Source organism: Adelges cooleyi, unplaced genomic scaffold, assembly GCF_023614345.1.
Source record: "Adelges cooleyi isolate 19-005CV unplaced genomic scaffold, UGA_ACOO_1.1 ACOO_flye_CR_arks_rails_tigmint_CR_PRNA_9, whole genome shotgun sequence".
In the NCBI taxonomy this organism is placed as follows: Eukaryota; Metazoa; Arthropoda; class Insecta; order Hemiptera; family Adelgidae; genus Adelges; species Adelges cooleyi.
Window position 1 is genome coordinate 2,862,056 of NW_026096579.1, and position 25,237 is coordinate 2,887,292.

Sequence of the window (25,237 nt, forward strand, 5' to 3'; positions counted from 1 at the left end):
AATGTTTATATTTATTATTTCTACTTTTATTATGCCATATCAAATTATTAATGTGTAGAGTTACCAGTTTTCTCTTGGCGGCTAACATATTTGGCACGTCCATGAAAGGTTTTAATATTATTAAAATAACTAATAATTGTAATATGTTTTTTCTCGTAGAGTTTGTTTTAATTATATTTATGTGAAATAAATTATGACTGTTTTAAAACATGTGGTGAGAAGTAATATATTTATATTTTATATGCGTATTAGTTCTAGAGAACATTAAAAAATGAATGAAGCATTAGTTTATTAACATTTCAGAGATCTTTTAAGGAATTCCCTTTTTCCGGCAGTTAATATACACTGAACGCTAAACTTTCCTGTTGAATTTTTGTTTTTGAAGATTATATTATATTGCATTGAAATTAATACGATGGTGTTCTTTTGAAATCCACGATAATTTACTTAAAAGAGATCAAATGGAATAACTATAGTTTTTCAGTCGACATCTTTATGTAATTAATTTTTTTAAAAATATATTGTCTTCATACCGGGCGAATGTCTTATATTTTGTATTTTTTTTAAGTAAAAACGAGTACTTGAAAATATATGTTTAACTCCCACCAAAAGATAATAATATTATACTCGAGATAGTTTTTTGTACGGTTCCATCTGTGTATACAATCATTTTTCTGAAACAGTGAGTGTGAACATACATATATTCATATAATAAAAAACAGCTGATACCATGAACGATATTCGTAATTTGTACTATACTCCCTGGATATTGTCATAATAAACCGTTTATATTATTTGAAAATTGAATTGTAACGAGAAATAGGATGTTTTTTTTATATGTAATATTCTGTACGTATTTGTATCAGGACTTGGATATTGAATCGTAGTGATAAAATTATATCGTTCGTAATAAAATATCTCTACATTTTAGTTTCGACAACAGCTGTAAAATTTATTTTTACAGAGTTGTGTTTTAGACGCGTTTTTTTTTTTGTGAAAAAATGTCTCTAAAAATCCAGCTGAAGCTATTTATTGAAAATCGCCCTTCCAAAGTTGTATTTTTTTCTAAACTCATATTTAATTATTGTGTCATAAGCTTACACGTCAAAAACGCCACATACATAACCTCGGTATTTCGTTTGAAGTGTTACTATAAATGTTTATACTGCAATAAAAAAAAAAAAAAAGCATGTTAATAAATTATTTATTATATTATACATCGATAGGGTAAATTATATGGAAATTAGTTTCATTTTCAACACTAAAATAACATATAACAAATATTGACCTATACAGAACGTTTACTCGTGCCATTTTTTCAACGTCTCATTTTTAAAAGAAGTATAGCTCCCAAATATATTGCTTTGAAAAGGTAATGTATGTTGGTAAACTTGGGATGTTAAAGAGACATGGGATACTCGAGAAATATTTTTTCTTTTCTTAAACTTTTCAAAACGAATTTATATATATATATATATATATATATATGTGTTTTAAATTTTAAACGCACATAACTTTTCGATCTTTCAGACTCAGTTCGAATTTGGTTCAAGATTAAAGGGATTTCATATAGCTAAACGCGCAAGCCCTTTTTCCAATACCGGTATGTTTCTTATAATAATATTACACTTCGGATACCATTTATAATTGAAAAACTTTTCAAAGAAACATAAATAAATGCCATAATAATAACAACAACATACGATTAAAATAAAAAAAAACATAATACTTCAAAGTAATTACGTAAACTATCATATTTTGGTTGAAGTTGCTTTTTCGAGGGGAAAAGTTGGACCCTTTCAACTTTTGACCCAGTACTAAGAACATGTACCTAGTTTATTGAGCTAAATATTAATATGCTCAATCCTTTCCCATTAAAACCGAGAAAGACACCTAAAATATTTAACTTAACTGAGAATTATGTATTTTTCATAGGTAACCAGTAACCTCTGACAATCCATGAGTTATGAAAAATTTGAAAATAACGCAATTATATTCACCTTATAACTCAAGTTAACGCGACTATTATATTAGAGATTTCGAATGTAAAAATAATACAATGTAAAAAGAGTACCTATAATAATTAAAGCCGTTATTGAAATGTTTACACTAATGTATCATTTATTTAAAGGAGTGCAAAATTAAATTTGCTTAAACATTCCCAAATAGGTCGTACTGAAACTGTGTGAAAGCTTTTTATGCTACTATAATATTTTATCTCGCCATTTTCACTCCGAGAATTATTTAAATAATTTTCCTGACCAAGATTACGCCTTTAGCGAGTCTTAATTAGCCTAATTTTACAAGGTAAATTATATCACCAAGATAATGCGGGTTTTCACGAGAGAAGCTGTACAAAACATAATAACATGGACAACGCTGCTTTAATTAAAATAAACGTATCGTGTTGTAAGATCCAAAGTCCAAATTAGATCATCTAGAATTAAATTATTTAACAACTCTTTATTTACTTCATCGTTAATATTATACTATATTAAACAACGAAAAAACTTTATTTTTATGTAATGTTAAAAGGTTTTTTACAAGATTGAAGTTAATGTTTCATAAATAACTATTATTAAAGTAAACGTTATATTGAAACAAATATATCCAACGACTTTGAAATAATATTTATTTTACAGCGAGTAATATGCCAACGTCATATGTTTATGCAATTTTTATAAATTTTGAGTTTTTATTATTATTTAGAATATTAATACTCAAATGTAATATGATAAACAGAAAAGAAAACTACATTTTAAGTTATAATTAAACAAGCTGACAGATTATAGAACATTTTTTATATTTTTTTCATATTACTGTACGTTCTAAATAAATGCTCTTTCGAAAAACAAATTAGTAGGCACAGTTGGTTAAAGTAAATGAGCTTTTATAATTTTTACATTTAACGCCTTTCCGAAGTTATAAGGTATTATGAGAAATTTGAAATTACGTTATTGTTAAACATCAGTAACTAATACCAATCTAAAACTTTTGGACAGAAAATACTATTCAAGTAATCTATAATTTAATTAATCTGGTAAGTACAAAATTTAAGTTTGTATTTACTAAAATTGTAAAGGTTTGTAACAAAATGAAATTTATACACCTCTTGCAAAGTAACTGATCGAATTTTCTAAAACACCGAGTTAATATATACAGTCAAATAGTTTTAGAACAAAATATGTAACTTTGAATATACCTTTTTTTTTTTCTCGATACGAATGAGAAACCAGGGTTTTTCCAAATAAACCGAAAAAGCCTTTGGCACGTGAAACATATTAGTTAACTTGCGTTGGCCTTGAATCTCGTCTTTTGACTTCCAAAAGCCACCATATAGCATAATGGTAGTATTATTCGCGTTTTATGGTCACTAATGTGTGTCACACTGTGTGAGATAATGGCCACGTTTCCAGAGGTTTTCTAGCAATAAACTGTATTGTAAGCGGTAATTTATTATACCATCAAAACCAAAGGGATTTTGTATCGATTAATTTTGATTCAGAAACTATTGTTTTCGACTTAGATCACGCTTAATTAAACGTCTGTTGGTGATAAATTATGATAATCCAGTGGCAAACGCTCAGCCCAAGTGAATATCAAGTACACCAAACAAAAACGAAACTTTGACGGCTATCTACATGCGATATTCTTTTAAAAATATATACAGAAATATGTATAAAAGCGATAACGGTAAAAGTTGTGACTACAACAATTACTAGCATATTTCTGAATTCCTTCTCTAAAATACGAGGTACTGTCAATAAATAAAAAGTTAGTCTTTTAACAGTAATTATAAAATTTTAATTATTTCAACCCATAGTTTGTGATTTGAGAAACTCTTATTTTTATACCGCTTTAATCATCATAATAGATAACATGTTTTCAAACCATCAAATACAGGTACCTATTTTAAAAAGAAAAATACAAAAATTATTTGAAAGTTGTATTTTTTCGGTTTTTAACACCAAATATGTATTACAAAAAACAATAACATCTTGTAGTAGATGTATTATTTAGATGAAAACAATACAGCTAATGTAAGACCATTTTTTTATCCGTTACATAAATTATGCCACAGGATAACCATTAACAATATATTTTATTTGAATCCCACAACGGACTACCGCAAGAAAGGTTCCCGGCCAAATTATCTAGAAGAAGTATATTAAGCAAAAACAAAAGGGCGCTAGTCTTCCTCCGCTTTAGGCAATATTTTTGTGTACATTTGCATACATGTACTTGGTCGCATTAGCTGGATACTGGAAACCTAAGTTTGTTTCAAATGTTTTTTTTTAGTCCCGGTCAACTCTTTTACAACCTGTAGGGCAGCAGTACAGGAGTCCAGTCTAGACTAACAGCAATAATAGTTACCTTAAATGTTAAAATGCTTATTTGAATATGTAAACGAGACCAATACAAATGTATATATATATATATATATATATATATTTATATATATATATTATAATATTTGTGTGTGTGAGTGTGTGTGTATGTATATGTTTGTGTGTACACTATGTAGGTTAAGCACACAAAGTTTATTTAGAAATTGTTATAACTCTGAAACTAAAGTTTAATCAAATCCCAAGGTGAACACCAAAATTGACATTTTACAAATAGGTGTGATTTGTAAAATTCATTTTACAGAGATATATAATAATAAGAGTAAAAACACATTAGGGTTTGTGATTGTTAAAAGTTTTCGAAAATAAAAGTAAGTAACGTTCGAAAACTCAAAACAAAGTTAATTCATTTTAAGGGTTAGGTTGGTTTGCCATTTTTGTATAAAGGTTAGGTATCAAGATTATTTCTATTTCATAATAAATACAATTAAGCTTAAAGATAAAACTTCTAACGCTCGGAATTTTCATTCCCATGCAGTTTATAAAAATAATAATGAAATTCTCCATTTTCAAGTATTTTATATAAATTGAAGATAAAAATAAATAATAATAAATATCTTACCACATATTTATCACACATAAAACATGAATTAGTAACAAAATCTCAAAATCAGTAAAATTTTTGAGCAAATCAGATTAGTCAGTAATCAACCATAATTAAAAATTCTTCTTTGCTGTCGAAACTTATTTCACACTTTTTCCGGCTAGAAAATGAACAGTATCGCCAGAAATAAGAGAAAAGTAGTAAGTAACTTTATACTGCCTACTCTGATTTTCTAGCAGGTTTAGTAAATATATCCCCCATAAGAATCCATCTATTTCTTGAAAAGTGTCTCTTTTGTTTAATCTTCTATGTTAGTACTTTCGCGCCAGTATCTTCATTCGAATAAAATGCCCTACAACGGTTTGTCCGTTCGAAAAGCCTACCGCAATGATTTCCACACATTAACAACCTGTAAGAGGAATTTATCTTCGTTATCAAATTCACCGGTTCACACTGATAAAAGAGTAAAAAAAATAAATCATCTCCAAATCGATTTGTATCTTTAGCGGTAAATGACAAAACCAATGATGATGAATTACATAATACAAAAGCTTTTAAATTAAGCCCATGGTTATTATTTATGAACTCAATCAATTCCAGCGGGATCCATTGGAATACATCCCCATCCGATTCACAATAAAAATGTTACAGTCTTAACTTCACTACAAAGAAAATTAATACTTATCACGGACGACAATAATTTTCCATGTAGAACCACTAGGTCCACTATGATTATTCAAACCAACAAAAGTGAGTCTTATAGACAATAAAATGGTGTTCTTAAATTTATTGGCCTATAAAATTCACACATGTTTCTTTCACGTAGCTTAAATCGTTACCGAGTCGTGATAAGATAGTTCTATCATTCTACGCCTATCTCCGATGATATGGCTGCATAAATCACTCTTGGCTCGAGTGATCAACGCAACGAAAAGTAAAATTGCTTTTCCGCTATTCTTTATCGGTCTTAATCCAACTGATTCAGTACACTCCTCTCTAAAATATAATCTACAATAGTTTTCTTTTTTCTTTCCTTCCTCTCTCTCAGATTTAATATTTTTTTGTTAACTTCAGAATAAATTAACAATGTTATTGTTGGTTGTAGTTTATATGCACTATATTATACATACATTTCATTTCATATCATAATTGTTACTATACATTCATTTATCATTGTTGATCTATAATTTGTTTTAAACGAAAGTTAATAAAATAATAATATCTATAACAGAATGTGAGATTTGTCTACATATTTACATTCTGTGTTTTTTGAGTATCAATAAAAAATATGTAAATACATTTTTTAGTTAATATAATAATTATAGCAGTATAGAAATAAAGTTATTAACTATTATTTAAAATAAAATAATGAATATTGACACGTTATTTGTACACAGTTTGTGTACATACAAGTGCATAGTACACAATTCATAAATATGATACTTAATACTAAACAATTTTTACCCTTTTACTAAAAGGTTTTTTTTTGTATAATAACAATTCACAAAAACAACTATTGAAAAATGTTCGTAATATCATATTTCTGCAAGCATGTGGATTGAAATTGCAAAAAAAATTAAAAACTGTAACTGTTTGGTACAATTGCAGCGACTATGAGTTGATGTATGCTCTTTTATCATTAATTGAATTAGCTTTAATGTTTAAAATACATACTAAAACGTATCCATACATAGTAATTTTTTAAAATTGATCATACAAAATCATCTCATAAAAGCTATTAACCCTTAAACCCAAAACTATTATTATTTATTATACTTGAGAATAATTTCAATAAATATTGAAGATTATGGAGATTATTTTTTCCATCAAAGTATTAAAATCGCTCAAGTTTAAAATCGAAAATAATAAAATTGTAGTAAAAATAATGTTTGTGATTGTGCCAGCTGTGATCAATATAAAACCATTAAATGTTATGATAAAAGAAAAGTTTGGTCCAAAAATTATTTCAGGTTATTTTTAACATTATCGATGTTAATTAAAATAAGAAAGCCACAACATTTTATTAGCGATGGTAGGCTGCGGGTTTTAATTGATCAGCGTGTTTCGGTACAACTCTGGCTTCTGACAAACAGAACAATTCGAACAAGAATTAATTTAATACAAAATTAAAACACTCGGGTACGGCATGTATTATGGCATTAATATTACTATCGTGCACTAAGTTAACATAACGGGTAAAGTTAAATCTGCTAGTCCCTAGGGATAAGATTGGCCGCGTTTAGATTGAATAAAATTATTTATTAGTAAATGGTATACCAAAGCTTTATAATAACGAAACATTTTCATTTTTTCGCTTCAGCATATTTTTTTTAAGAATTTTTGCTCGAATTATTTTCAATAGTAATTCACTATTAATATGTAATTTTTTTTTTTTGGTTGACAGTTTATACATAAGAGGCATCAAGGTCAAAAGTTAAAAAGCCAGCTCGAAAAGACCGCAAATCAAATTATAAAATAACATTTTTAAGGTGTCGTCTCTTGAACAATAAGAATTTAGTTTTTTCACGACTTTGACTCAGAAAAGATTTCACACATAACTCGTATATTGTTAAAGTTGTATATATTTATTCACTGAGGAAAAATCAATGAAATATCGTTCTTCAAAACAACTTAGAGTTGAAGATTTATAGTTCAGTGGGCGCGCTAATTTATTGGAATAATTATTAAAAAAATGTTGCACATGTTTTTAAGTAAACCGTTTTTAGACGATATAAAAAATTAATTGACAGTTGCCGATATGAACAATATGACCGTCTTCAAAAAAATAATTAGCAGGCGACAGCTTTTAAAATGATTAAATTACCTTTTATTACATTAAGATTTATCTTGATATAGCTTAGCAAAAAAAAATTTATATAAATAAATAAATTTAATAAATTAAATGTAATATATTTTACAAAACATAAAATCCAAAATAAATCTATTTACCTTTTAAATGGTACCATAATTTAATTAGTTGTTTTAGAAAGATGTAGAAAAACTTGCTAGACCTATAATAACCATGGGATACGGATTACGGATGATAAATATATAAATGGATGATGTAATTTGTTTTAACCTTACTGATTACAGTAAACTTATCCAAATTTAAGTAATAGGGGAAATCCGCAACCCATTAAAACTCGCCGACATCAGATAAGATTAATGAAGGTCGTAAACCGCTAGAGCTTGTCTCATTTTTTAATAAGGAATTCCGAATTTAGTCGAAGAAAGTTTTACTTAAGGGAAAAACATTATTTCATCGTGTTTATAACTATACGTAAATATTTGTAAAATGTATGCAAAAAAATAAACTTAAAGAGGTTTTGTGACACTAAACGATATTATACTTTTGTATAATAACTGCTTCAAGAACTATAGTAACAACTGAATGATGTAATTAAATATTAACTGACAAATCATTATTTAAGTAAACTACGGTTTACCGAATTTCGTAATAATTATATCGTTTGATGTGAAAAGACAGCGTTGGATGATGTCATATTTCATTCATTTTAACGAAGTTTTTGAAATAATCCAAGTAGCAATTACATGTGTGTAAAACGTTACAATATTGCACGGCATAGCATCTAATCAGCTAAACACAGTAGACAGTAGGTGTGGTCCACCCCTTCACTTTTGTTTAGTTGATTATTGAAAAATTAGAAACAGGATTAGTAAATTATTTATAAACACATAATGCTAACTAGGTAAATACTTGAAGAGAAGGTAAGGTTATATGTGATTTCTGGTTTTTAAAAAAAATAACTTTCAAGAAAACGATTCAACGTCAATCTGTGGATAGCAAACTTCTTAATGTGCTAATTTATAATTTGCTGATCTTTATTTTTAACTTTAAAACACTTTTATATCATATATGCTTTTTATTAAGGTTAATAAAACCGTATTAAAAAGTTATTCATCAAAATACTACATTCACAATAAAAAACAAGTAGGTATAACGTTAATAAAAATCGTTCAAAAACATAATAATAAATATATATCTTTGCTGATTGGGAAAACTAAATATTTTTCTTTGACATATTATTAGCGGTTAATTTGCTGTGGAAAAAACTCAACTGAATTATATAAAAATACGAATTTTCATTTATGAAATTTGTGAGTTTTTCATAAAAAAAAGTTTGATAAATTGATCCGTGGTAATGTACGACCACAAAAGCCGTTAGTACGTCGTATAATTATACGCTAATAATTATGCATAGTTTAATTCCTCGAGGGTTTAGAAATGATGTTCAATCATCGAGCAAGTAGGTATTGTTCTAGAGATACACGTGTTGAGGCCTTGTAATCCGTATTATGTTAACTAGACGACAATGCAGCACCGGAAATACCGTGTACGCATATTATAACAACACAAAGGTAGAGCAATAAATTCGGTAAATCCTCTTTAACCATAGGTATTCAAAAGACCAATAACGATTTCGTAGTATTGTATTGGTTCGAATAATGGATTTAAAGTGCTAATCACCGCTTTCTTGCGTTTGTTATGCCGAGATCAATACCAACCCATTATATTACCTTAGCTATTATTTGAACGCGTTTTGTTCCCTCGATAGTCGGATTTGCTTTATGACTTAACTTGTAGTCAGATGAAAAGTCAATAAATTCGACATTTATTTTTTTTTTCTTTAAAAACAGCCGGTATTCAACTTTTTATAAAAATACTTTAAATATACTTTTAATTAAATATTTTATCCTCGCATTTTTCAATATCCTACAGACTAGTTTCTCGATTGATAAATAAGTACATTAATGCGATTATAATAAAAAACTACATTATATTTTGTTGCTATACGCGAGAAATAATTATTAAAACTGACAATACCTAATGGTGCACTGACTATAAATTAGAATAAACTTGATTTTTCGCAAAAATAGGAACACAATTAAGAAACATGTAAAATATAATATAATATATTATGTTACACATATTTTAAGGTGTGGTTTCTAGCAAAGTCAACGGATATATTAATACGTATATATTTTTACAATAGTTTAATTTTTTTAATTATTTAAACTCTCATTATCTTAAATAGACAACAACTCGTTGTAAAGTTAGAACAGGCAATCTTTGTTTCATTATGTCATAATCTTACAGAAACTAACAAGTGACTGCATACCTAGAATTAAATTACAACAATAATAATTAATATATTTAACTGACTATTCCATACTCCCATATAAAAAAATATTATGTTGAAAACTACTTCATAGATTAACTGTAAATTATATAAACGTAAATGATAATGATTAACATATTATTATAAAGGATATAATGGTAGGGTCACATGGGGTAATTATAAACGAATAGAGCAAATGTAAATGCAATATTTTTCTAGAAAGAAGAAACAGTGTTCGTATTTTATTTTATTATATGGTATATTTTTATCTTGTAGTTAATAGTATTGAGTTGAGATTGAAAATTGTTGGTTATTTTAAAAATATATATATAATTTACATTTGCAACATTACCCCAGTAGACCCTAATAGTATTCTTATTTCTTTATTATACCATTTCTCTAAAATATTAAGACGGCTGTTTTGGAATACTATATATATATATATATATATATATATATATAATGTATACCGAGTAGATGTTTATAATTCAGAATAATTCAGTTTTTATTACACGAATTCATAAAAATGTTTTCACGCACATAAAGTGAGTACATCAGATGCGTGATGATTTATAAAAACCACTAAAGGAAATATTGATGCTAAAAGCTTTTCGTCGTTTGTAAAAGCCTCAGATAATTTGTCTGTGTTATTGTATATACTCAATTTAATTATGAGATAACCGTTGTACCAGTGGCAGCTAATGCATGTAAATAAATAATAGAACAAACAAAATCAAAATTAAAATCATCTTCAATTCATTTATAAAGCGTCTTCCTAAAATTGAATTATTCATGAACAATGAACACTTGTACGTTGCATTGTGGTATGCAAATGTTATAATAACCATCGGGTATAATAATGTATGTATATTCTGAACATTTAACAAATTCAAAGAACATCGCTGTATGAACTGTAGTTATTCAACCTCTTTCCGTAGTCTTTTTGAAACATTTTCATTCAAAAGTCAAAACCGCCGTTGACTATACTTTATCTCAAAAATAGTTTTTAGTTCTCCGAGACGCTTGTAATTAAAAATTAAGTACGCTACTGAGGATAGCCCCAAGTCGGGATATTCGCAGAATATTATTCATCTCACGGGCGCTGACGCAAGAAAGCCTCCGGTCGTTTACTAACGACAGCACCGACGACACTCTTTTAGACATCAAATAATTCCTTTTTATCAGCACGGTATAAACTTGCTAACGAGCTAATCCGACTGTTCAAACACACGCGAATTCAGGTGTCGGTGGAATACAGCCCCGAGGAGTTTTTCGTGTCTAATAATCGGATCGAACGCCCGATATGTCAAATGTAACCGAGTTAATGCGACACTTTTATACTACATTCTTTCCCTTAGGAGAATCTTTCAATCCCGCATAGCCATCAGTCACGTATTTCCATTGTTCAGCCTGACACTATGCGTAAGTTTAGCAACGAGGAGTTTTATTTTTTCTTCGATAATAATCCCCTTTTTAGTTTCGCGGCATGCGTACCTGAAAATGTATTATTTTTATAATGATGTGTTTTCATTTTTTATTTGTTGTGTGTCTGAACCCAAGATATCTTTCAATCCGCCGAACCTTTACTGGTCAAAAACTAAAACGGTTAACTCCTTCCCCGTTAAAAATGCCCGAAAATGTACATATTTTTTGTCGACTCGGTTCCAAAATTGTATGAAAATATCTGTAAACATGTAAGTTAAATACAGGAGAATCGCAGCATTCACAGTCATATGATGGCGCTAACATCACGTCCGGAAAATAATACATGTAACAGTACTGTTCTCGTTAGATAATATTCGTACAACGTTTTCCTAATGTGATTCAATAGTTCTTAAACTTGTAATAGCTTTAGAGTTTGTGTGCTCTATAATTTTGAGAACGAAGGACACGGTTATTTTAGCTACAGTCTACGGTTTAATACTGAAATAAAGCTGTTGTAGCTGGTGTTAGTATTCGTTAATAATTTCAAGCGTTATTGTTTGAGAAAAATAAACGGAGTGTGTGCTAAATTGTTAAACCTAATCCACTTAGCAGGTGCTAGTGTCGTGTGTCTTCGCGGCTGACACCACATCCTTAATGTTATGATCGATCTTTGTGTGAAGCAATCACACAAACAACATTATTTCATCGCACAGCACTTGCAATAACTTCACAGGATTTTATCATTAAAATTGAGTAGGTAACGTAAATGTTTATTTTGGCAAGGAACTACAAAATTACAAACTTGGCTCACGTTAATATTGTAACTAAATTAATTTCGAACAGATGCATGAAAGTGGTTTATTTTTCACCATATAAAAGACAAAAAAAAAGCTATAACATTAAGTACAATTATTTCAGATAAATTTAAAAGTTCAAATTATTAAGAGATCAAAAAAGAAAAAAATGATCATTTTCAAAGCAAGCAGTAGTTTTGAATTTTGAATTTCTGTTCGGTGCTTTTACTGGTTGAGTGCCTCAATGACAAAGTGGTTACGAAAAACCATTGAAAAAAAAGTATTTATAAAAATATATATATTCGAGAAATGTATATAGTGTATCTAAAGAAGAATTTGTAATGATTTTTTATGTAAAAGTTTAAAAAGCTTTTACTGGATATTTTATTCGCATTAAGCAATATACCTAGCTACAAATTGTTCAAATGCTTTTTAAATTTATTTGAGTGAAAACTTTTGTTGTAAAAAGATATAGTAGACATCTGTAGATTTTTGTAGTCAAACTTTTATTATGGAAATAGGTAATTTTTTAAATAACTTATTATCTACTTAAACTTACCGATGACCTGATTTTAATTTATAATTATTTTATTATAATGCGTATTTAAAACCGTATACTGGAAAGAAGAGTATCTATAAATGATTTCTCCTATTTATTTAGTTACAAGTATTAAATTAAAAACCAACTATAATTCTAAAAATATAATTTTTCTTTTGTGCAATGTTTTTATGATATTCTCTAATAATCTACCCTTTCCCGTTATTTTTAAACAGAAGGTAATACACTAAACAAAAGCTATAATAGCTATATTTACCACATTATTGTAGTTTAAGAGCTGTATATTTCCTATAAATCAAATTTCGATAGTATAAATCAAAGGATAAACCAATGGAGTTTCATCAACGGATGGTAATCTCCACACATGTCATAAACTGCTAATTTTTGTACACAATTCTTATTGTAAATACACCATATGCTTATTGTAAGAATTTGCCTGTACAGATTGTATATTTTTCTAATAAAAAAAAATTTCTAAGTATAAAACGTGAAACAAATGATGGTATAACTAATAGTAATATAGTTTAATAAAACATATATCGTGTTTAAGCATAAACAGTAATGATATTATAATTTACTAGTTTGTTTTACGTTTTTATTAATTTTATTTTGTATATTACTTTTCAGAAATCAAAAATCGAACACTTAAAATATCAACCGAAAAACAAGGTGAATTAAGTATTATTAATATTTTACAGTTGCCATAAATTCTGTTTTATAGTGCACAATTTATTTTACTTTACTTACATGTTACACGCCTTCATAATTTGAAAGCAACTAACATGTAAATGCTACTAGCGCATAACACCAATCTGATGCAAATAAAATGTGAATGCCGTTAACTTTTTTGTGAACAAAATATGGAAGGGTTAGGTTACCAATTTAGTTGTAACGCCCAAGACGCTCTTAAATGATGACAAAAAAAAACAGGTCAAAAGGTTAAAAACACTGTATAAAAGACCAGAAATAAATAATATTTTAGTTACGTTTTAACTTCTGACCTCAATATCGCAAGTACAAAATCCCAACATTCAACCAAAAGACAGTCCACGTGAGTCACTTTTTTACGAAATTGAATTTTACTATCAAGTTTATTGGAATTATATGTTTAAAACTGTTTGATTTCTAAAACATCCTTGTGATCATTATAATATGCCTAATCATACTAAATAAAGTAAATATTATGAAGAGAAGTGAATATGAATATTAAAGTGCATGTCGTAATGGTTTGTTGTCTTCTTTCAAAAATTTAGAAATTTAGACATACCAATTACCCACTTCCCAATTAAATCCATACTTCTAATTTTATAATAATGTTTGTATCTATTATTTATTATTTTATTCACAATATAAAAAGCCGTTTGGTGTTAATATAAAATTAAAATAAATAAAATTAATTAATAAAAAATGTTTTTTTAATAAAAGTCCACAAACATATTCTCTAAAAAAAATTAGGATTTTGCACTTTAATTACAAATAGTTTTTTGAATAACTATAATCTTGTGCACACTTTATTACAAATATTTTCTAATTAATTATTCTACTTAGTTAAAAAAAAGGTAATTAGAGATAATAAATTAGAGCTCAAATTACAACCTATTTGCATCGAAATTGGTCCAGCCGTTCTCACATGCAAAATGCGTTTGAAAGTAATTATGTTAATACTTATTCAGTTTACATTGAGCATTTTAATATTTCGACCATTTCTGTGGTTATAAGCATAACTTTAGCCAATGTTGATAGTGTAATATTTTATTCCACAAAAAGTAGTTCTAAGGGCAAGTTAGCTAGTTTTCAGATAGTCTAAAACCAAATTAGGACAACACAGCGTGATTTATGCAAACGATTTCCTTCTAAAGTTTTTTTTGTGGTGAAAGGACTAATGACAGATATGACCTTTGCAAGGTACTTTTTTATGACATTTTCACCAAATTATTATTTAGATAATGATTTCTGAATAACTTATCAAGTTGTAAAGGGAAAGAAAATAAAAAATATTTTAAAAAAATAACATGGATTTATTATTTGATTTTAAATCAACCTCTTCATAAATACATTTTGAAAAATTTTAACTAGGTATTCCTAATCGTTTTTAGATATATGTTAATATACTTTTAAAATCATTTTTAGCAAAAGCTATGAGTCGTCATTACACATAAGCTCTGCATAAAACGTCAACTTAAATTCCGCAAAAAAACATTTTTAAAAACTACTCAGAAGTTTCACAAAGTGTTGTACGTTTTCCCAATGTGTCCGTTCATAAGAAATTTGAAAATTGTCGGTTTGTTCGTTTCTGAGTATTTCCCGAGTTAAACCGTTATTTCACAAAGAACCTAGTCTACACCTGTGAGAGTAGGGATGTTCGGATCCGTGTCCGAATGATTTTTTTTTTAATATAAACAGCCACCTACGTACCAGTGGTGTAGTCACAATAACATATGCCGAGGTTCGCATACTTGAAGAGTACATGGCTCCATTGTAACCATACTGTCAGCTAAAACATTTTTCAGCTATTTATCCATGTAAATACTTCCATCGGAAACTCTATTTAACTGATGTTTATATAAAACGAGAAAAAGTTAAACATTTTTAATTAAAATACATCAATCTTAGTTTTTTTTTTTTTTATTACAATATATAATAAATATATATATGTACGATGTTTGCAACATTTTCACAAACGGCTTAAATGGCTATTTAATAAATGGGTACCTGTGTTTATGAGTTTCACTAACAGTGCCGTTAATATATTTTACGGTGAATATGCCACACTGGGCTGTGGTCTAATAAAACTTTCAGAACCCCGGAAAACGTTCATACCCTTACACACGTTACCCGACACAGTAAAAATTATCGGGGTCACTTGGTCGTAAATCTGATATGGGTATCGAATAAAATAGGTAGACTGACTAAAAGTGGCAGATTTGTGCGGAAAATAGAACATAACGAAACTAAAAAAAAACGTTTTTTGTTGTTGTTGTGATTTCGCGATGAAGAGAACAATACGAGTAAGCAAGGTTGTGACACATCTTGATAACATAGGAAACGTCAAAAAAATAGCTTTAGTTTTTCTTGATAAATGGCGTGACATTACTATTTATTTGACTTTTAATGCAACGAAAATAACATGTAAAAGTGGATACATTAATAATAGTTATAGTAAATATATACATAGATATTAACCCGCGTAAAACAACTCTTCCTTTAATTAAACCCTTATTACCTTTAAATGAGTTTAATTTTCAAAAAATTAAAAGTAACTCAAAAAACCTCTTAAACGCTTTCTCCTCATAACGTTAAACATAGCCAGCGGGGTAAAAAAAACAAAACAAATTGCCAGATTATTTATTAGTTTTTTAAGACTAGTTTATGTAAAAACTACAACTACTATTATAAAGATAAATATAAAATACTTTAATATCATGCTAACTTTCAAACACAATCTGGGATTATTACAAAAATGGCTAATTTTTGCTTCGGTAAAGGGCTGAGAGATTTTAGTTTTACAAAGAATCAGTTCCACATTTGTCAACGGGGTTTTCTTTAGAAAAAAAAATCAATACCCATTTAGATTTAACTATAGTACAAAACCAAAAAAATATTATTAAATCTGACAATTTTTCCGAAAATCTGTAATCAAATTTTTTTTAAGGAAACGGGAAAAAACCAATTACAAGTACAATATAGTCGATACTTGTTGATATTTATGCCTCTTGTGGTAATTTTTTTTTATATTTAATTTTTGCATTATATATTGTTTCCGCTATTCCCCTATCCTACTATGCTAGCCTTTTCTTTTTTTTTTACGGTTTGTTCAAATAAGGGTAAGATATTACATTTATTGGAATGTTTGCTTATAATATGTAAACATTACATATATTGGAATGTATGCTTAAAGTATGTAAATAAACAAACTTAACAAGAGGAACGAAGTACTACAAAGAAAACGTCATGACTTATGACGTAACAAAAAGTCGAGAAAATCTTGCATCGTTAATCAAAGACTATTCACCTGTTTAATATAAAAAGTTTACTGATAGTTTTCTTTATCCAAAACTTAAGAACAAACTTTGGAACTCAAAGCATAAATATTTACAATTCGTTTTTAGAATAAAATACCTAACTCGATTTTACAAGTTTCATAATTTAAAAACAAAACATCTCAAAATAAAAGCTCCTTCATATACTACAAAGTATATTATTTATTCTAAATTAAAAAGAGTTAATACAAATTATGTAGTAACTAATTTTTTAATGTTATGAAAATTATTATTAAATATATACATTAATGTTACTTTCATAATACTTAATTCTTGTTGTAAAATGATCCATCTAATTATTTTAAAACCCCAAAATGCACGAAAGTATTGTAAAAGTTAATAACAAATTCAGTAATATAAATTACTGAATGTCAAATAATCCTTTAAAACTTATCTAAAACATTTTTAGTAAACAATTATTCAAACAGGTTTAATTTCACACTTCTCTAAAAAATCATAGACTATAGTAACTAAAATAGCAGTACCATCACAAGTATCATTTATTACAAACAAAGATGTAAGCTGTATACAACACAATTATAAACAAGTCGTTCTTACATCACGACCAAATGAGTATAAGTATAAAATGTATACTGCCGTACTAAGCCAAAAAGGGGTAACTCAAAATACATGGACTTGCCTTTAAAACCACCATTTTAAGTATAGGTTTTAGACCAAAATATAGTGGAAATACGAAATTTTATATTGTTAAGAGCAAACAACAAGTTATTAACAATTGTATTTATAGAGACAAGGACGTAGACGATATCTCATAGATATTTTTTCTTCCATGGACTACACGTATAGAACCCACGTTGAATATCGTTTGCTATAAACGTTCAAGCAAACAAAAAAAAAGGCAATAAAAGAGCTTCCTATCAAACGTGACACGTGTCCCGTATAGGAGATTTAGCGAATGTATTGGGGGGGAGCACCGAGAGAGTTTTTAAGTATAATACCGTATACAGCTATGGTGGAAACGTTAGTGGCTTGTTTATAGGCCACATGAATGTACAATACGTTATTTCCTAGTCCTTCCCCGAACATAACAAAACTTATCTTCCTTTTTCGCCGTCTCACACTCCTAAAACCTCTCGAACCTACTACCAAGTACGATAAAGCGTGATTGACTAGGATTCGATGAGAGTTCTTGACTATTTTTTTCAAAAAAAAAAATCAAAAAATCCCATAAAAGGTTCGAGATTATTCATACATTGAGCCATAAACTTACTCAGTGTAAAAAAAAAATGGTTAGTATTAATATAATTTTAATTTCAAGTTTCTTACGGTAGGTACCTCACAAGTAATTTACTCTTACTGTATAACTTCATTATGCAACAGCGCCGGAAACGTTCAATGCAGAATCAGCAACAAACCTGAGAGGCTTCCATTTAGCTGTCATAATATTTTGTTAACGAACCAAATTTCTAATTATTATACTTAATTTTTACTTATGTTTCATTTTAGATAGTGAAATTGAACAATACTGCTAGATTTATATTCCCATCTTCGCCCATGATAATTGTTTTATTACCAGAGTTGTCTGCATGACTCTAGTTCATCACTTATTCGTGTAATTACTTTGTTTGTTTTATAACAACGTTTTATATATTTTAAGCTCACGTAATAGTTTCAAAAATTTAGTAAAAAACGCATAAATAAAAATATTAAGCAAATTGTAAATTTAGCAAGAAAAACCCTTTAGTATTTCCAACAATAAAAACATGTTTATAAATTACAGAAGTATTAACAACAGTAAATATTGATAAGTTCCAGAAATTTAATAGAAGTTTACTTAAAAAAAAAAACAAACCTGAGCTAATGTAATATCAAAATTCTATTAATAAAATATTATTTTAGAGATACTACAAAGTGAATATTTGTTTGAAAACTAGAATTGAATTAGAATGTGTTTTAACGCTATAGTGATACTTATTACTTATGTAACTACTTCGTAACATCAAAAAAAAGTGGAATTTGGTTTTTTTTTGTAAGCTAAAATTTAAATATTTAGCAATAGTTTTATTAAATGAATTGAATAATATTCATATAAAATAACTTACTATATTACTACACACAAAAAAACATAAAATGCAATGCATAGTGTTGCCAACCGACAACAACGTGTTAATAGCCGTAATATACAACTGTTAACACATCGTTGGTCATGAAAACTATTTTATAAGCTAAAATAGTGTATTATGTTATCAATTATCACCATACATTGTCTCTAAAATGTATTATCTGACGTTTTTTGATAATGAATGAAAATAATATTCACCAATAATTACACAGGTCGGGACGCTAACCTAAATTGATCTTATCTTGCTCAAATTATGCATTATCAACTATAAAAAAAACTATTTTGGCTACACTGTCAAGATTTTTACTTGACACTTTTCAAGTCGATTTTAATGGTTTTCATATTTGTATAATGTTGTTGCTTACAGGCAACACCATGCATTCTGGGTAATGTTTTTTAATTTGGCACAAAGTATTATTTTCTTAGTATACGTCATTAAATAGCTGTCAAATAACCTTTAACAATAATATTATTTTTTTTAAAAACACAAATAATAGTCAAATCCCAAATGCATAGTGTTGCCTCCAGGCAACAATGTATAAAATATTTCATTTTTCCCATAGTCAAAAACATACTATTGGTAAAAAAAAAAAACTGAAAAGTCAAAAAAATAACCATGCATTGTAGGATTAAACAAAATTTGTAAATATTCAGAATAATTCCTTTAACACAAAATAGATTACCTTGTGAGGCTGATAAATTCAAATAAACCATTTAAACTATTAAGGTTTCGTGCAACCTGTCACTATAAAATATTTATTGTAATTTATTTGCATTTGTCATAACTCGCAAACAATAAATAATTAAATACTGTATTGCATTCAGGAGTCCGGGCAAAATGAACATTTATTTCTCGAACAATAAAAAAAAATGTCTAATTATAATATGTTTTCCAGAATTGGTCAATAATTTAACATATCACGTACAAGTTTATAGAGAACAACTCAGCACCAAAAAAAAAAATTAATTTTACATTGTTTTTTTTCTTATCGTCTAAAATTATTTGTCTAATTCTGGAAAATATATTTAATTTTGATTTTTGATACTATTTTGCTTCATCAAAGAGTACGAAGCCAAGGTTTCCTGGAAAACATTTTGTCGGAAATTCGAGATGTGAGTAAGACCATTTTTATTCTTATCGAAAATACATTTTGGATTTCTATCCGTGTATGTGTGTATTTGTGTGTGCAATTCTTTTGTCCGTCGACAACACGCTTAAGTAGATTAGGATTTTTTTCCTAAAATTTGTTGAATTAAGTTTGATCGAGTAATTGAATTATTATTTTTATTTGAACTAACATTTTTTATTTTTCAAAAAACATAGACATCTGAAATTGGCTTAGTTCACACAGCTGGCTAAAATCAATAAATGACAAAAAAAATAAAAGTTTTGACGATTTTTATGTTTGGACACAAGATTTTTGATATTAACTGTCAAAAGTTTCTTTTCACTCTAAATTTCAAAAATGTATTCGTAACGTTAACATGCACATCCTATGGTTTTAAAGGAAGTTGTGTACCAATGATTTGTAACAATTGAAAAAAAAAAAAGATTTTTTTGATTGTTGATGCACAACAATAGTTTGACATTGTTCATACACTTATACTTTTAATAATTAATAATGCTTATTTAAATATTTAGACATTATATGAATAACTATATAACTAACAGCTTATTGTTACCGTTTAATGATTGTTCATTAAAATATTTATTTCATATTTAATGTATTAAACAAAATACGAACCACAACATTTTCTACGGCCATCATTTCAAGCTCGTAGGACTCGATTATTCATAATTTTCAAGTATTATAATTTTAAGGTCATATTAACAAACACAAATTATAATTTACGTTTAACACAGTTAATTTATATCGGGTTTAAAAATTGAATTCAATAAAATAACTTAATATTGAAATACTAGTAACCCACTGATACTAAAGTAATAAAAACAAAACACAGATTTTAAAAACTAATGTTGGTAATGTTTTTCATTGAAATACAAAATTATCAATATCGACCAAGGCAGTTCTAAAATAATTTTTAACAAAAAAATAGCTCTCCGTATAGTATAGAAGGTTAATAAAACAGTTAATAAAAAACTTACCCTAATCAAATACTTAGCATATATTATTATATTACAGAGTGATTCATTCAACGTAAGATAATCATTTTCTCGGAAAATAATTACAGTTTTAACATTTTTCTTTTGTGCCAAAGTTATTAGAAATTAAAATTAAGGATGGTAGGTGCGGAGTGTAGTTAAGTAAAGCGCACAGATCAAAGTAATACTTCACATCATTTCTCCCGCCGTAAACTTTAAATAACTTTTAAAGTAATCGTCCAATTCTTGGTTATCGACCAGTCATATTCTATAGCAAAGTACAATTTTTTTTTTTTAATTTAAAAAATATTTGAAAAATATATACGTTACCTTTTAAGTTCAAAAATTAATAGAGCTCTAGAAAATACTAATTTAGTAGTTTTATGTATATTATTCTAAAATAACATAAAAAAAATGTTTTTCAAAAGGAAAACTTTAAAATTGTTATTACTTTCCGAGCAAATGACCGTCTTTCGTTAAATAGTTCACCCAGTATATTAAGTAAGTAATTAAGGTCTTTTATAATTTTTCATTGAGTAGACAATCGTATAGTCCTACCGATATAACTATTTGTTATATAAGGATACCGACATTTTTAAATCATGTATAAGCAAACTAAAAAAAAATTTAACTAAATCCACCTTTAGTATTCTTCTTCTTTGAGTGCCGTATTCGTTATCGAACGTTGGCAATCATGTTAGCTATTTGGTCTCTATTAACGGCTGTTCTGAATAGAGAGATCGTAGATATATTGAACCACTCTCGGAGGTTGTCCATCCAAGAGTCTTCCACGGCTCCTTCTTCCAACTATTTTGCCTTGTAGTATTAGTTGTAGTAAACTATACTTTTCTGGATGCCGCATAAAATGTCCCAGGTATTGAAGTTTACGCCTTTTTATTGTTGTCACTAATTCCAGATTCTTGTTCATTCGTTCCAATACTGTGACATTCGTTATGTGATCGCACCAACTAATTTTTAATATTCTTCGGTATATCCACATTTCGAACGCTTGGATTCGGTTGATCGAAACTTTGGATAAAGTCCAAGTCTCTACTCCATAAAAAAATACAGTAAATACATAGCAACGAATCATTCTTATTCGGAGATTCATGCTTAGTTGATGGCTACAGAATATATTTCTCGTTTTCATAAAAGCCGCTCTTGCTTTCTCTATACGACATTTTATTTCGTGCGAATGATCCCAGTTATCTATCAATGATTGTCCAAGATAAGTAATTTTATGTACTCTATCTAAGGGGACATTGTTAAGTCTAAGTACATTTATCGGGCTTTGTTCTTTATCGATTATCATATATTTGGTTTTTCGGGCATTTAAATGTAGACCTAAGTTTTCACTAGCTGTTATTACTCTGTACAATACCTTTTGCAGGTCTCCGATGCTGCCAGCTATCAACACGGTGTCATCTGCATATCTCAAGTTGTTTATAATTTTCCCATTTATAACAATGCCCTCCTCTGCCTCTTCCAAGGTCTCTGACATTATTTCTTCTGAATATAGATTGAAAAGCAATGGCGAAAGGATACACCCTTGTCGAACTCCTCTTCGAATTTTAAAGTCATTAGAAAGTGTATTATTTATTCTAATATTAGCTTGTTGATGCCAATACAAATTCGTTATGAATTGTAGGTCTTTTCCATCTATACCAATTTTTCGTAAAACCTCTAATAGTCTCTCATGTCTCACCTTGTCAAATGCTTTCTCGAAATCGATGAAACACAAATAAACCTTTTGGTTGATGTCTCGGCATCGTTGAACCAGTATTTGGATGCTAAATAAAGCCTCCCTAGTTCCAAGCCCATTGCGGAAGCCAAATTGTTCTTGACTCATATATTCTTCCGCTTTTTTTGTAAATTCTGGCGTGAATAATTTTTAAAAATATTTTAGTGTGTGACTCATAAGACTAATTGTTCTATAATCATTACATTTCTTTGCATTTGCCTTTTTGGGTATTGCGACAAATGTGGACCTTTAGTATTATCGCCATTAAAAAAAAAAAGTTGAAAAAATAGCAAATCTCGTAAGTCAAAAAACTTATCATCCTACTCGGAAGTATTGACACTATTTTCTTAGCATTTCTTCTCTTTTTTTTTTTGTCGTTCGTGAATCGTAAGCAGTGCCAAACAACAACTTTGCCAAATAAACGACTTAAAGTTTTTTTTATATTATTATACTAGGTATTTTCCTTTTATCTGGTTTTATTTTTTTTTCTTATTAAGATTGTGTACATTATAGTCATTTATTCTCAATGGACAGTAGTTTTATGTACGAGCAACAAACTTAACATTTCTAGTCTTGGCGAGAATCTTTGTCGGACAAAATAATACTAGAATATAAAAGGGAAAGAACACGAACGATCATTACCCTCCTAATGATGTTCTTGAACGTATTTTCCTGATCGAAAACCTTCGTTTTTCCTTTAGTTTCCTTCTGTCATTGATCTTCTTTAGTATCTCCTTAAACGAACCGCGCAATAATGAACAAAAAGTAACAAAGACCATTGTAAACATTGTAAATATTGTCTACAAAGCAACAGGATCAACCAGTAATAATAACCAGAATATTAACTGACAAAATGCGCCTTATTATCTATAGTAAGGTAGTCGGTGGAGCAAAAATTATTTAATACTATAATGGAATTGTTTTCTTTTTAATGTAGCTTTTCTATTTAAACGTAATGAACGGAAAAAAAAATTGTTATTTGAAGTTTCTAGTTGCCATCGCATGTCGTTGAATTGTTTGTGAAAAAATGTTGTTCAGTAATTTTAAACTTCAATATTCTAGTATTTTTATCAAAAGTTGGAAATTGTATAACTTTTATGTAAGTTCTTTGAAAGTCGACGGTTAAATTTTTAATTTTGTCATCAAAGACTTAATTAAAAACTACAAAGTTGAAAATGTTTCTAAAATAGTTTAACAATAGTTTGTTGTTAATATATATTTTTTTAATTTTAAGTTACAAATTATACAAAAATGTATGATATTTATTGCTCTAAAATATAAGTATTTTCATAAAAAGAAAAATGCCGTTATCGTATTAATAAAATGTATAAAGCGCAATAACAATAAATAAAAATAAGTATTCCATAAGTTTTTGTTTAACTTTAAGGTGATAATATTAACTTAAGAATATATTAAAGTAAGAGTTATAATGTCTACACTTTTCTACTTAAAACTATAAAAAACAAAATATTCTTATCGTTCTTTTAACATTCAAAATGTATTTATCACCATTGAATTGATAAAAAAAATTCAAATAATATAAAAGTATTAAATTTAACAACTTTTAAGAGGATGTCAGCGCAGCCCATTTTAAGGAGAAAAGTAGAGGACATTTTTTACAAAACAACATTATTAAGGACACCTCGAAACTCTTTTTTTGTTATTTTAAATAGGACATTTATTATTTTATTAAAAAAAAGACACATTTTTGTTAATTTTACACCCTATCAAATTTAGTAAGTAGTTTTTTATTAGAAATAGATTTTTATACTTAAAAAAATGTAATTTCATTATAACAGATTAAGTTACTAAATTAACAGTTAATGACAAAAAATAATATATACTTCGTGATTTAAACTTGACTTTAAAAGCCAAAACGAAATTCAACACGTACTTAATCAATTTAAGTGTAGTTAATAAAACATTATTTTAACTATTTGTGTTTGCTATTCATTTTTAGAAAATGTGTTTCTTCTTTAGTACCAAATAAATTTGTTTTTATGTTTTAATTATAAACTATGCTTAGTTTATGATGTTATGGGCTGGGTTAAAAATATAATTATTGTTGATTGAGCTGTCGAGAACAAAAGTGGTGCAAGTCACGAAAGTTCAAGATTGGGAAACAAAAGGTTAAAGAAGAAATGCAGTATACATTTTTACAAGAATGTAAAAGTTCTCTTGTCGTCTAGCGGGAAACAAGCAACTCAAACTTGCACCACTTTTGCAGAGAACAGATTGAAGTTAGAATTATCACCTGGTGGTATTACTTCAGATTGTGTGGAAACGTGACTTATCATTTATCTAATAATATGTTTAGCTAATACTTATTATCGATTTTCTTTCTTTATTTCCTATCATGGTACAATGTAGTCAATAATAAAAACTTATCAACAAAATTAA

The 25,237-nt window shown here is 28.0% G+C and overlaps 1 protein-coding gene across 3 annotated transcripts in view; it reads left to right on the forward strand.

Annotated features, from left to right (window-relative positions):
* The window catches only part of LOC126846776 (uncharacterized), a 67,919-nt gene that overhangs the window by 6,324 nt on the left and 36,358 nt on the right, over positions 1-25,237 (forward strand). The window contains exons 2-3 of one of the 3 annotated variants that reach the window (XM_050586564.1): positions 1,531-1,603; positions 13,497-13,538. The exons of 1 other annotated variant lie outside the window; for it this stretch is intronic. The gene's annotated coding sequence lies outside the window, so the exon portion shown is untranslated. The remainder of the gene's footprint in view (positions 1-1,530; positions 1,604-13,496; positions 13,539-25,237) is intronic. One more of the 3 variants, XM_050586563.1, reaches the window with a different exon arrangement.